The sequence below is a fragment of the Oncorhynchus mykiss genome, chromosome 20 (assembly GCF_013265735.2).
Source record: "Oncorhynchus mykiss isolate Arlee chromosome 20, USDA_OmykA_1.1, whole genome shotgun sequence".
Classification (NCBI taxonomy): Eukaryota; Metazoa; Chordata; class Actinopteri; order Salmoniformes; family Salmonidae; genus Oncorhynchus; species Oncorhynchus mykiss.
In genome coordinates this window covers 33,886,670-33,900,280 of record NC_048584.1, presented here as the reverse complement: position 1 = coordinate 33,900,280, position 13,611 = coordinate 33,886,670, and the positions used below count along the sequence as shown (strand labels likewise).

Sequence of the window (13,611 nt, the reverse complement as noted above, 5' to 3'; positions counted from 1 at the left end):
GCAGCTGTTGTAGCTAGATGTACAGAACAGAGGGAGGGGAACACCGACTCAGAACAGAGGGAGGGGACACCGATCCAGAACAGAGGGGAACACCGACCCAGAACAGAGGGAGGGGAACACTGACCCAGAACAGAGGGAGGGGAACACCGACCCAGAACAGAGGGAGGGGAACACCGACCCAGAACAGAGGGAGGGGAACACCGACCCAGAACAGAGGGAGGGGAACACCGACCCAGAACAGAGGGAGGGGAACACCGACTCAGAACAGAGGGAGGGGAACACCGACTCTTGTGTCAGTAAATCTGGCTCTAGCTCCATGAGACAAGACATCCTTTACAGTTTTTCAGCATCAGGATTTTTTGGACGTCTGGCTCTTAATTTCTGAAAGGTGTTCTGATCTGGTGGCGATGAAAAGTGCACAGTGGTCTGGCCACGGTATCCAATTTGTCGTCGCTTCAAAAGCTCCCAAAGCCACATCTCTTTAAAAGATATGGGTCTTTCTATAAATAATGGAGCCAATGTGTGACATTGGGATCAACATTTCAAATGGTTTTAAATAAAAAGGATATTCATGCAGTTCCACATGTGTACTTAGAGGAATTAAAGTGAATACATTCAAACTGGCCCATAATTTCACCTATACAACAACATCCTTTACGCAGGGTTCATACAGACATTGGCTAGTCACATTCAAGCACTTAATTGTAATTGTCAAGGACCTCAGTGTTATACAATAGTATCATTTATATAATTGTGTATATGTAGGGCCTAATATAAAGCCCCCCCCCTGAAAAAAAAGCATGCAACAACTGTCCAAAAAAAGTAGCCCATTACCACTTCAAGAATAATACATTTTGTAGGCCTTGCCAATGCATTGATATATAATGAAATATGTAACAATAATGTGGACATGGTGACTAAGTAGATTGGGTGCATGGAGATTTTTCTGTAGCCTATGTGGCTGATGCAGGCACACATGATAAAGCCAGGAATCTCACCATCACTGTTTTAATAATGAGAACGTGACCAAACACCATGTTCCTTTTTTAATGGAAGGATTTGTATGGAAAGCCAAGTTGAAGCCAGCATTAGATGTTGTCATCTTCATAATAACCGCACATGCTTTTACTGCAACAGAGTAGCACAACACCCTTCAATTCTAGCTGCGGCAAACAAACTAAAGTGGCCACATCTGTCACAAAAACAGATAAAAAATGAAATCACGGATAATTATAAGGGAGCAGGAGAACTTGTAATTTTTGGAGCCAATTTATAATAACTTTTCAAGCACCAAATTGAGGAAATGTCAGATTTTCAAGGTAGGCCTATTCAAGTACTTTAATTTCTGAGCTTCAAATTCAAGTAGGCTATTTTAAGCCCCTTGTAGTATTGTTTAAAATTGCAAGTGTGACATGGAAAACAAAAGGTATTTGTCATGTTATATCATTACCAGATCATGTTTTGAATAAGACCACTAGGCTATGTAATGTGTTGTCATTATATCCAGAATAATCAATAGGAATTGGGTTGGATGTTGTTGTCACGTTCTGACCTTAGTTCCTTTGTTTTGTCTTTGTTTTAGTATGGTCAGGGCGTGAGTTGGGGTGGGCAGTCTGTGTTTGTTTTTCTATGTTGGTTTTTGTGTTCGGCCTAGTATGGTTCTCAATCAGAGGCAGGTGTCGTTAGTTGTCTCTGATTGAGAATCATACTTAGGTAGCCTTTTTAGACCTGGGTTTCGTTGGTGTTTATTTTCTGTTCAGTGTTTTTCAGGCACCATTCAGGACTGTTCGTTTGTCGTTTTCTGTATTGTTTCAGTGTTCAATTACTTTATTAAAGAATATGGACACCTACCACGCTGCACCTTGGTCCTCACCTCCTTCCACCTACGACGATGCTCGCTACAGTTGTGCAATAGTCTATTTTACACAATTGTGCACAATAGGACAGCCTGGGGAACAAAAACATATGAAAACATGAACTCATTACCTTGATGCTTTCTCTGTTTCTCTGTTAAATCTAATGAGACCCTGCTGTAAATCAAGCAGAAAACAACAGATCAGCATCAATTCGCTATGGATATTAGATCCAACATGGATCCAGGTACAACTGTCTTCACCAGAGTAACGCATTAGACACCAACATATTCTGGACATTCCTCGCAAACACCTTTTTTTCCAGCATTTTTTGCATCCGATGTGCTATCATAACAACTATTTGTCACTTGACTGTCACTCGGGTGAAATTCCTTCCTGGATCAGATGAGGATGACGTGAAAATATCAGGGCGTAACTAATCAGCTGAACACCAAATGCACATCAACAAGTATTATGCATAATTATTGAAGCACCACATTTAATGACAGTATAAATTTAGGTTTTAAGTGTCAAGGTGAGGTGACTCTTCTGGTTCAAGCATTTTATTTTGCAATGCATACATTATTTTGGATTTGTGTGTCCATAAACTGTTTTTACCCTGTAACATAAGGAGACATGATGTTGCACTGCATTTCTGAGACCTCTATACAAACAACGGTCTGATAGATCCAGGATTCTTACAAGGTTCCAGTTCAGTATCTAATTTAACTGATTAATGCTTAATAAATGATATAGTAACTTACACTACCATATAACAACTTACATGGTTTAATTTCACACACTTTTGTTAATGCAGATCTGTCAAGATATTAACCAGGATAAAAGGTTAAAAGGGTTTTAAATCAACCTGTGAATTTGATTGAATATAGCTATGATCCCTTATATCTTAATGTAATGACATGACCATTTTTGGCTGATTTATTATCAATGACTCATCAACAGCTGTAACAAGTTGTCAAGTGTAGAAAATCCTCACTGGTGCCCTAGTTTAGAATGACCCATATCCTGTCATGCTGGCTTTAGCATTGATTGATGTCCCGTGAAAGATCCTCATCAAATCAAGCTTTTATTTATACAGCACATTTCAGACATGGATTGCAACACAATGTGCTTAACAGGAAAAAAAACAAATACAAGTAAATGGAAATAATATTTACTACACAACAAACATAAGAGGATAAAAACAAAAGAATAACAATAAAAACAAAACTTCTAAAAATCACCCTAAGGAAAAGCAAAGCTAAAAAGGTGTGTTTTAAGATATTTTTTAAATATGTCCACAGTTTCAGCCCTCCTCAGGTTCTCTGGCAGGCTATTCCAAAGGCTGGGGGCATAATAACTAAAAGCTGCCTCTCCATGCCTCTTGGTCTTAAGCTTTGGGATAGTTAAAAGGCCAGTGCCAGAGGTCCTGAGGGACCTACTGGGTACATAAATTACCTTTTAAAAGCATGTTTGACCATGTATTGGAGTGCACAATCATGGATTGATTTAAAAACCAATAGAAGAATCTGAAAATGAATTCTAAACTCACAGTCAGCCAGTGCAGAGACTTTAAAACCGGTGTAATGTGTGCTGTCTGTCTGGTTTTGGTCAGCACCCGTGCTGCAGTATTCTATATGTTTTTCTTGGGTAGACCAGGCAGGAGAGTGTTACAGTAGTCAAGCCTGCTTGTAGTAAAAGCATGGATGAGTCTCCTCTGTATTAGCCTGAGAGAGAAATGGCTGTACCTTGGCAATGCTCCTCGGGTGGTTAAAAAGCTTCTCATGTGCTTTAATCGCTTCAGTGGCCATTTTGGACCTCAAGTCAGATCCATATATATCTCAAAAGTTTAGAATCTCTGCATCTTTTCTGACAGCCTTAGGAATTTTCAGACTTTCTTGGGATTTCTTTCATGTTAAATTTTACAAACACAATTTAACAATGACTGAATCGTGTTAGAGCTTGGGGGCGGAAACGTCCAAGTGGAAGCTTTCCCAAGTCAGATGCTTATTGGATATTCGTAAAAGAAATTAGAGGCTGTGAATTGTGGAATTTGTGCAGACAGGAATAAAAGTCTCTTCACGGTTGAGTTTAATAACATCTCTTGTGTAAAACATTAATCACATCGCTGGGTTGGCGTACCATTTCTTCCAACTGGCAAAGATAAGAAAAACACTAACTCTCCATAAGCCACCAAGTGACATCATTTCAATGAGGATGTTCAACTTTATAAGACCTTAGCCAGCCTGTGTCCTATGCTTTTAGGTTGCAGTATTGTTACAGTAACATTGAATTATTTCTGAAACTTTCAGCAAAGTTCACTGATTCTTTCTAAACCCGTTGATGTGCTGCTGTAGCTTGTACCTCTTTACCGCTTTTGTCACACCCTGATCTGTTCACATGTCTTTGTGGCTGTCTCCACCCCCCCTCCAGGTGTCGTCCAATTTCCCCATTATCCCCTGTGTATTTATACCTGTGTTCTCTGTCTGTTGCCAGTTCGTTTTGTTTGTGAAACCTACCAGCGTTTGTTCCCCTGCTCCTGCCTGTTTCTTGCTCCTGTTTTTTTAGTCCTTCCCAGTTTTGACCGTTCTGCCTGCCCTGACCCTGAGCCTGCCATTCTATACCTTGCCCCACCTCACAGGATTATTGACCCCTGCCTGCCCTGACCCTGAGACTGCCTGCCGTTCTGGACCCTTTGCATCTCTGTATTATTGACCCCCTTTGACCTGTCCTTTGCCCGCTCCTGTATTAGAAATAAACTATTGTTTATTCGATACTGTTTGCATCTTTGTCATACCTGAAACCTGATAGTCTGAACGGGCCATGACTGACTCAGCAGACTCGGACTAGCTCCGCAACGCCCTCTCCTCCCAAGGAGCCACCATTGTCTCATAGAAGGGTTACAGACCTTAGCCAAACGCCATAACCGAGCGTTTAACACATTTCTGGAGCAATTCCGGGGGTCGTCTGTTAGGCAGTCTACCACAATGTTGATCTCCTAGCGTACCACAGTGTCCCGAGAACCCCGCTTACCTCCTCCGGGGCGCTATGCTGGAGATTCCGGAACCTGCCGGGCTTTTCTCTCCCAGTGCTCCCTCATTTTCAAGCTGCAGCCTACTTCGTTCCCCTCGGGCCGCTCGAGGATAATGTACATCATAACATTGATGTTCAGGAGGGCACTCGCATGGGTCACGGTGGTGTGGGAGCAACAATCCGCTGTCTGCCTCAGTCTGGAGGAGATCGTGGAGGAGGTTCGGAAGGTGTTTGACTCTCTGTTGTTCGCAAGCTGCTCCAGCTACGTCAAAACTCCCGTAGTGTGGCAGGCTATGCAGTGGATTTCCACACGTTGGCAGCGGAGAGTGCTTGGAACCCGGAAGGGCTGATCGACATGCTACTACACAGAGTATCAGAGGAAGTAAAGGACAAGTTTGTAGCCCGGAACTACCGACGGATCTTGACTCATTCATCGCCTTGACCATTCGGATCGATGGGAGACTATGGGAACGAAGGAAGGAGAGCAGATTCGATTCCACCTCACCTCCGAGGTATCCCAGAAGTCCCCAACGGCTCCATTGCCGAAAGAACCCGAGGCTACCAGAGTTCCCCGAGAGCCTCCAAAGACTGCCGATTTACCTCTTCCCGAGCCCCTATAACTAGGCAGTGCTTGGCTGTCTCCAGCTGAATGGCTATACATGCTTCACACTAAGAGCATCCTGTATTGCGGGACTGCTGGTAATTTCATCTCCACCTGTCCACTAAAAGACCAGGCTCACCGCTAGGAGTTAGTACTCTGGTGGGCCATACGGAGAACCTTTCCTCTCCCCTTACTCACATCCCTTTTCATGCCATGTTGCTGTGGGAGAACCAGTAAAAATCTCTCCGGGTACTCATTGACTCTGGGACAGATGAGAGCTTTATGGACGCTACCCTGGCTACCGAGCTGGATATCCTCACTCAGCCACTCTCCATTCCCATGGACGTTAGAGCACTGGACGAGCACTCTATAGGCCGGGTCATCCACAATACCACTCCCATCAACCTACGTGTCAGGGAACCATAGCGATACGATCTAGGTCCTGCTCATTAAGTCACCTCAGGTTCCCCTGGTATTGGGATTCTCCTGGCTCCAGCGACACAATCCCCTGACCGCTCTGCCACACCCATTGCCTGAAGTCAGCGCAGCCTGCCCCGAGACGTCTTCCTGTGGGCCCGGAAGTTGCCCCGTACCTCTCCGCCATTCCAGCAGAGTACCAGGACGGTGTTCAGTAAAGGCTCCGGCCACTTGGCTGCTGCCGTACCGACCTTATGACTATGGGATTGACCTTCTCCCAGGCATCCTTCCGCTCCGGGGATGACTGTACTCTCTGTCGGGTCCGGAGACCAAGGCTATGGAGACCTACATTGAGGACTTCATCCATCCTTCTACCTCCCCCGCCCGGTGAAGGGTTCTTCTTTGTGGAGAAGGACAAAACCCTGCGCCCGTGTATCAACTACCAGGGCCTCAACAACATAACAATGAAGAACTGCTACCTGCTACCTCTCATCTCCTCTGCCTTTCAGCCACTTCAGGGAGCCACCGTGTTCTCCAAGCTGGGTATACGGAATGCCTACCACCTGGTGCGGATACTGGAAGGGGACATGTGGAAGAGTGCCTTCAACACTGCCAGCAGGCACTACGAGTACCTGGTCATGCCCTTTGGCCTTACCAACACCCCTGCTGTGTTCCAGGCTCTGGTTAATGATGTTCTCCGCGACATGTTGAACCAGTTCGTCTTCATCTACCTCGATGACATCCTCGTCTTCTCCCACTCCACCTAAGAACACATGCTCCACTTCCGACAGGTTCTCCAACACCTCCTGGAGAACCAGATTTTTGTAAAGCAGAGAAGTGTAAATTCCACCGCTCCACCTTCCCCTTTCTGGATTACGTCATTGTTGCAGGGACCATACAGATGGATCCCGGGAAGGTGAGAGCGGTGGTGGATTGGCCCCAGCCTATGTCCAGAGTACAACTGCAGCATTTCCTGGGATTCACCAACTTTTATCACCTCTTTATCCGGGGCTACAGCACCCTGGCTTCCACCTTGTCTGCACTCATGTCTCCCAAGGTTCCGTTCACGTGGTCCCCAGCTGCGTTCCGGGATCTCAAATACCGCTTCACCACAGCTCCCATGTTGGTTCATCCTGACCCGTCCCGTCAGTTCGTGGTGGAGGCCGATAGCTTTTGCATTTCCCATGTGCTGTCCTTTTTTTTCAGCTGACAGCCCGCTCTCTACCGGCAGTGCAGTCTGATGAATGACCACCTCAGGTAATTGGCATATTGATTCCTCTGCTGATGCTTTAGGTCATTCATTATGACAATATAGTCATTATGCACTCCCAAAAAATAATGCTTGTCAAAACCAACGGGGCATGTAGGAACCCAAGTGGGGTTTGATTCCAGGCTGTGACTAGGAGCCCCGCTTGGTGGTGCACAATTAGCCCAGCAACATCCGTGTTCGGAGAGGGTCTGGCCAGTGGGGCTTTCCTTTGCTTATCACGCTCTGGGGACTCCTTGTGGTGGGCTAGGTAACTGCAAGCTGACCACAGTCAGCAGTCGTACAATGTTTCCTCAGACACATTGGTACAGCTGACTTCTGGGTTAAGTGAGCAGTGTGTTAAGGAACAGCGCAGCTTGGCGGGTCATGTTTTGGAGGATCCTTCTCCCGAGCCCGTTGGTAAGTTAAAGAGATGAGACACGGTCGTAACTACCAATTTGATATCACGAGAATGGGATAAAAAATAGCTGGTGAATTCACACCTTGATTAGAGGTTCAAACAAATAACAGTGAGAAATGCTCCTCAAACCCTCAATGCAGATGTTTTTATATGAAATAATTTCTGCGTAACAATGAAGTACCGTTATGTAATTGATTTCCATGACAATTGGCAAAAATACAATTTTTAGCAAAAAACTATTTCTCAAGCAAGAATTTTGCTCGGACTGTCCGGGAGTGATTGTCCTGTGTTTTTATATACGCTTCCACACTGAGGTTGAAATAATACTTTGAAAATTATGTTAAATACCCTTTTAGAGTAAAAGCTGTTTAATAAAACAATTTGCCTGAAATTTCAGCCTGTTTTGGTGGGATGGAGTTGTGGCCTGCCTGGTGACATTTACCAGGCGGTAAATTGGTTAATAGACCATAATAAAGAGTTCCAAACCTCTCTGCCAATAACAGCTAGTTTTCTTTTTTCCCTTCCCCACTCAGACCACTGCCAGACAGTCCTAGCAAGGTTCTTGCTTGAGAAAATACTCTTTGCTAAGAGCTATTTTTGTTACTTTGTTTTAAATTATAGTAGACATGTTACCCAGGAATGATTTGATATTGAGATAAAAACAGCTCCATTGGAGTACATTTCTAGGGCACATTTCACAAATGCTCCCAAATCCTCTTTGTGCCACTTTTCCCAGAAATGGCCTAACGTTCCAAACACGAGATTCCCTTTGAGAAAGTGTCTCCTCTGCCTCCAAACACTGTGATAATGGAACACAAACTCCAAACCTAATGTGTCAACTGGAAGCCAGAGCATTTATTTTTATAGCCAGGCCCCGAGAGCGCCCACCCACCCATGACCCACAGACTGCCCGAGCAAAATAAAGCCAAGGAAAGCCCTTCGTACCGCCACGACCTCTCTGAAGATTACTTGACTCTACTCCTGGGGTAGGCAACTAGGTTCAGCCGCAGGCCGAATTTTGATGGAACAAATGGTAGGGGGGACGGATAATAATAATAATAATTAGTACACTGCAAATTGACTACAACCTAAGCCTAAAAATGGATTATATTTTTAAATAAAAACTGTTTAGTGGGATTGCTGAAACAGATTTCCTAAATGAAAGCCATTGTTAGCTGAATTCCTGGTGACTTTTGTATTTTGACACAAAACTAAAATCCTTAAAATCCCCCTCACGGTCTTACTCTTTAACCCTCCCCCCTCACTGTCTTACACTTTAACCCCCCCGCAACGGTCTTGCTCTTTAACTCCTCCCCACTGTCTTACTCCACTCTCTTTCATCCTCCCTCTCTCTACATTCTGCATTCTCTTTCTTCCTCTTTCAAACTCTTCTACACATGCTATCTTTCAATGGCTTTCTGAAATCGCCTCTGGCGTAGTCCCCTGCTCTGTGTTGGAATGATCCAACCTGGGCTCTACAAGTGTAAGCCTGTCCTGGCTTTCAGGAAAGGACCCACCAGGGAGTCCTGGTTTAGATTAAAGCCCCTCCACCTGCCTCTCACTGGCCATCTAGCCCTCCTGTTGCCTTCCTGCACCTGCCAATGATTGTAAAGGAGAGCTGAACAACGGAGGCTTTCCCCAAAGGCAACTCTACCAACCAGCTGTGTCTATTGGTTTTTAATGGAGCCCGATTGAGGCCTCTTTTAATTGGATGCGTCATTGCCGACATAGAGGTTGTTTGACTGCAGAAAGGTTCCCACTGTGTTCCAATGAAAGGCTATGCATGCTGGGGCAGTCAGATAAGGTAGTGTCATGGGGCCAGCTTGTGCACTAGAAATAAACCTGTGTCCTCAAGCAAACCAGCTGTTGAATCGAAACGAATAAACAAGGGGACTTGGACGCAGAAGCGATAGCTGGCAGGGCAACACTCCATCAGAATTGAGCAGGCAGCATAAGCCCAAAGCCCGTGCTTCAGTATTCAGTGGGCCGTCGGTCGTTAGGTCCCACAGCTGATTCCCTTTCACTTTGAGACTTTCTGTGGTAAACGCTAGATTACCAGTGAAGGGTCCGGTTTCATCCGCGGCCAAGGCTTAACAGATTTCAAAGGCAGCTTCTATAGTGTATCATTGATCCCCCTTTACAATATTTTGATCGTAATGTGCACCACCTCTCCTTTTGAATTGTAAGGCACACTAGGAAAACTCAATACATGAATAGAGCATATATATATATACACACACACACAGTGGGGCAAAAAAGTATTTAGTCAGCCACCAATTCTGCAAGTTCTCCCACTTAAAAAGATGAGAGAGGCCTGTAATTTTCATCATAGGTACACTTCAACTATGACAGACAAAATGAGAAAAAAAATCCAGAAAATCACATTGTAGGATTTTTAATTAATTTATTTGCAAATTATGGTGCAAAATAAGTATTTGGTCAATAACAAAAGTTTATCTCAATACTTTGTTATATACCCTTTGTTGGCAATGACAGAGGTCAAACGTTTTCTGTAAGTCTTTACAAGGTTTTCACACATTGTTGCTGGTATTTTGGCCCATTCCTCCATGCAGATATCCTCTAGAGCAGTGATGTTTGGAGCTGTTGCTGGGCAACACGGACTTTCAACTCCCTCCAAAGATTTTCTATGGGGTTGAGATCTGGAGACTGGCTAGGCCACTCCAGGACCTTAAAATGCTTCTTACGAAGCCACTCCTTCGTTGTCCGGGCGGTGTGTTTGGGATCATTGTCATGCTGAAAGACCCAGGCACGTTTCATCTTCAATGCCCTTGCTGATGGAAGGAGGTTTTCACTCAAAATCTCACGATACATGGCCCCATTCATTCTTTCCTTTACACGGATCAGTCGTCCTGGTCCCTTTGCAGAAAAACAGCCCCAAAGCATGATGTTTCCACCCCCATGCTTCACAGTAGGTATGGTGTTCTTTGGACGCAACTCAGCATTCTTTGTCCTCCAAACACGGCGAGTTGAGTTTTTACCAAAAAGTTATATTTTGGTTTCATCTGACCATATGACATTCTCCCAATCTTCTTCTGGATCATCCAAATGCTCTCTAGCAAACTTCAGACGGGCCTGGACATGTACTGGCTTAAGCAGGGGGACACGTCTGGCACTGCAGGATTTGAGTCCCTGGCGGCGTAGTGTGTTACTGATGGTAGGCTTTGTTACTTTGGTCCCAGCTCTCTGCAGGTCATTCACTAGGTCCCCCCGTGTGGTTCTGGGATTTTTGCTCACCGTTCTTGTGATCGTTTTGACCCCACGGGGTGAGATCTTGCGTGGAGCCCCAGATCGAGGGAGATTATCAGATTATCATTATCATTATCAGATTATCAGTTGTATGTCTTCCATTTCCTAATAATTGCTCCCACAGTTGATTTCTTCAAACCAAGCTGCTTACCTATTGCAGATTCAGTCTTCCCAGCCTGGTGCAGGTCTACAATTTTGTTTCTGGTGTCCTTTGACAGCTCTTTGATCTTGGCCATAGTGGAGTTTGGAGTGTGACTGTTTGAGGTTGTGGACAGGTGTCTTTTATACTGATAACAAGTTCAAACATGTGCCATTAATACAGGTAACGAGTGGAGGACAGAGGAGCCTCTTAAAGAAGAAGTTACAGGTCTGTGAGAGCCAGAAATCTTGCTTGTTTGTAGGTGACCAAATACTTATTTTCCACCATAATTTGGAAATAAATTCATTAAAAATCCTACAATGTGATTTTCTGGATTTTTTTTCTTCTCATTTTGTCTGTCATAGTTGAAGTGTACCTATGATGAAAATTACAGGCCTCTCTCATCTTTTTAAGTGGGAGAACTTGCACAGTGGGTGGCTGACTAAATACTTTTTTGCCCCACTGTATATGTTCTGAATGATTTCTGTATCATATTTGATTAAATATACAGTATTATAATACACTATGATTTTCCATGATGTGACAAAGCTATATAGATATTGGCCTAAGTCAACATGATAAATCAATGAGATTAAATGTCCTCATCTAAGTAGTGTGGGAATATGAAGCTTGTGTTTGAGAGGCAATGGCACTGAGCTTTTAGCCCTACTCAGCTTTGCACTGTTTTAGTGATGCTTAAATGACCTTGTTTAATCACACTTTATTTAACTAGGCAAGTCATTTAAGAACAAATTCTTATTTACAATGATGGCCTATACCGGCCAAACCAGGATGACGCTGGACCAATTGTGCGCCACCCTATGGGACTTCCAATCACAGCCAGTTGTGATACAGCCTGGATTCAAACCACTGAGATGTAATGCCTTAGACCGCTGTGCCACTTGGGAGCCACTATGACCCAATATATTTTGTAATTGTTGCCTCATGAGCAATTAGGTGGTCAAGGCCTCTAATCAAAGTCACACAGGCTAAGAAACCTGATTAGCCTGTAACCTGGCTGTTTTTGCTCCATTACTCGAATGGCCTTTCAAATGGCATTTAGTCAAAATTTCTGGGTCACCTGGATTACTTCAGTGCCATAAGGTAAGGGCTGTGTGATCAAAGGGTGAGAAAATGCACCTGACATGTATAAAGCTTTGGGAGGATAATTATGATGTTGACCTTTACCCATGGCATCAAACCAAGAGGCCCAAATTAGGCCATGAGACATTGCAGTAAAAGCATTTTGCAGCAATATTTTGTGTGTAAATTTGAATATCTTCCAGCAGTTTTTAGCCAGTTAGGTAACCGCATTTGTTTTGTTAACAGAGTCAGATTTGAGGCTGTATACTGTTAGGGGACTGTCGGAGCATCTTCATTGATCAGCTTATTCTTCGGCAAGGCACACTAACGTTGCACAAAGACAAGTCAGTTAATTTATGGAGGGCTCCTGCTCAAATGCTAGGCACTGAGAAAATCAATCACACAGACATCGATCAGTGGGATTGATCTTGACCAATGTAACATTTTGCTGGGAGGGACAATAAAAATGGATACAACTGGAAAACTCGAGGATCAATGTTACATTTGATTTATTCCAGAAACCTGGTCACTGGTTTTTATTCAGTGGCACTTTAGCCACTTAAAACACATTAAAACATATTTGTCTTGCTCCCCGGTATGCACCAAATCTACTTCTCTATAGAATATGTGCAAAAAGCTGCCATTCAATGAATACGTCAGACTGTATTTCTGTATAGTGCAACAATAGCTTTCTATGAGGCACACTTACCTTTCTGTATAGTACAATTACATGTTTTATACAAAGATTGTTGAGAGTAAGCTGTTATTATCATAGCCCCAGGTAATGGAGCCAGTGGACCCAAAATCCTAAATGGACCCTGAGACCGAACCATGTCCTGCTGTAGCACTTTGTAGACTAATGATGACAATGTGTTCTTTCTCTGGAACTGTTGTGATAGACTGCTGTAATTTATTTTCTCTTTCTCTGCCTCTCTCTTGTTGGTCCATTGCTGTCCTTGCAGCCATGGCTACGTGGATCAGGACTACAGCATACAGAAGAGTATTGGGAACATGTCTTTGGAGCAGATCGATTCGGTGAGTATGCATTGAAACACAAAGGACACATTTATACTAGGGAGGACAAGGAAGATGTAGAGGACACTGGTTATATCAGAACAGAAATGTACAGTCATTGCAGCAGTTGTCTGTCCACCTATCTCAGTATTGGTTCATGCTGTATGTTTCCATCAGTGGTGAAGTGGTAAATGTCTTCAGTGTCTTCAGTGTTCACAAGAATTACTGCTTGAAACTTAACTTTTGAGGCAATAGTCCTCGCATTTCATGCCCAATGTCATGCCCAATGTCATGCCCAATGTCATGCCCAATGTCATGCCCAATGTCATGCCTAATGTCATGCCCAATGTGTTAGCGAGACAGAGTTCTCTACATTGACATTCAGAAGGGATTCCGAAGGGGTTTTAATGAACCATTGTGGTCTCTGTGAGGGGAATTAAACTGATCGAGGCCACAGCTCAGCTCAGACTCGTTGTGCATTCTTCACTTTCTCCATTTCAGAGACCACTGCTGTTCCAATTAAGTGGCCCGTCAGCA

General features: G+C 44.0%; 1 pseudogene; it reads left to right on the top strand.

Moving 5' to 3' along the window:
* The window catches only part of LOC110499535, an 88,431-nt pseudogene that overhangs the window by 38,210 nt on the left and 36,610 nt on the right, over nucleotides 1-13,611 (top strand).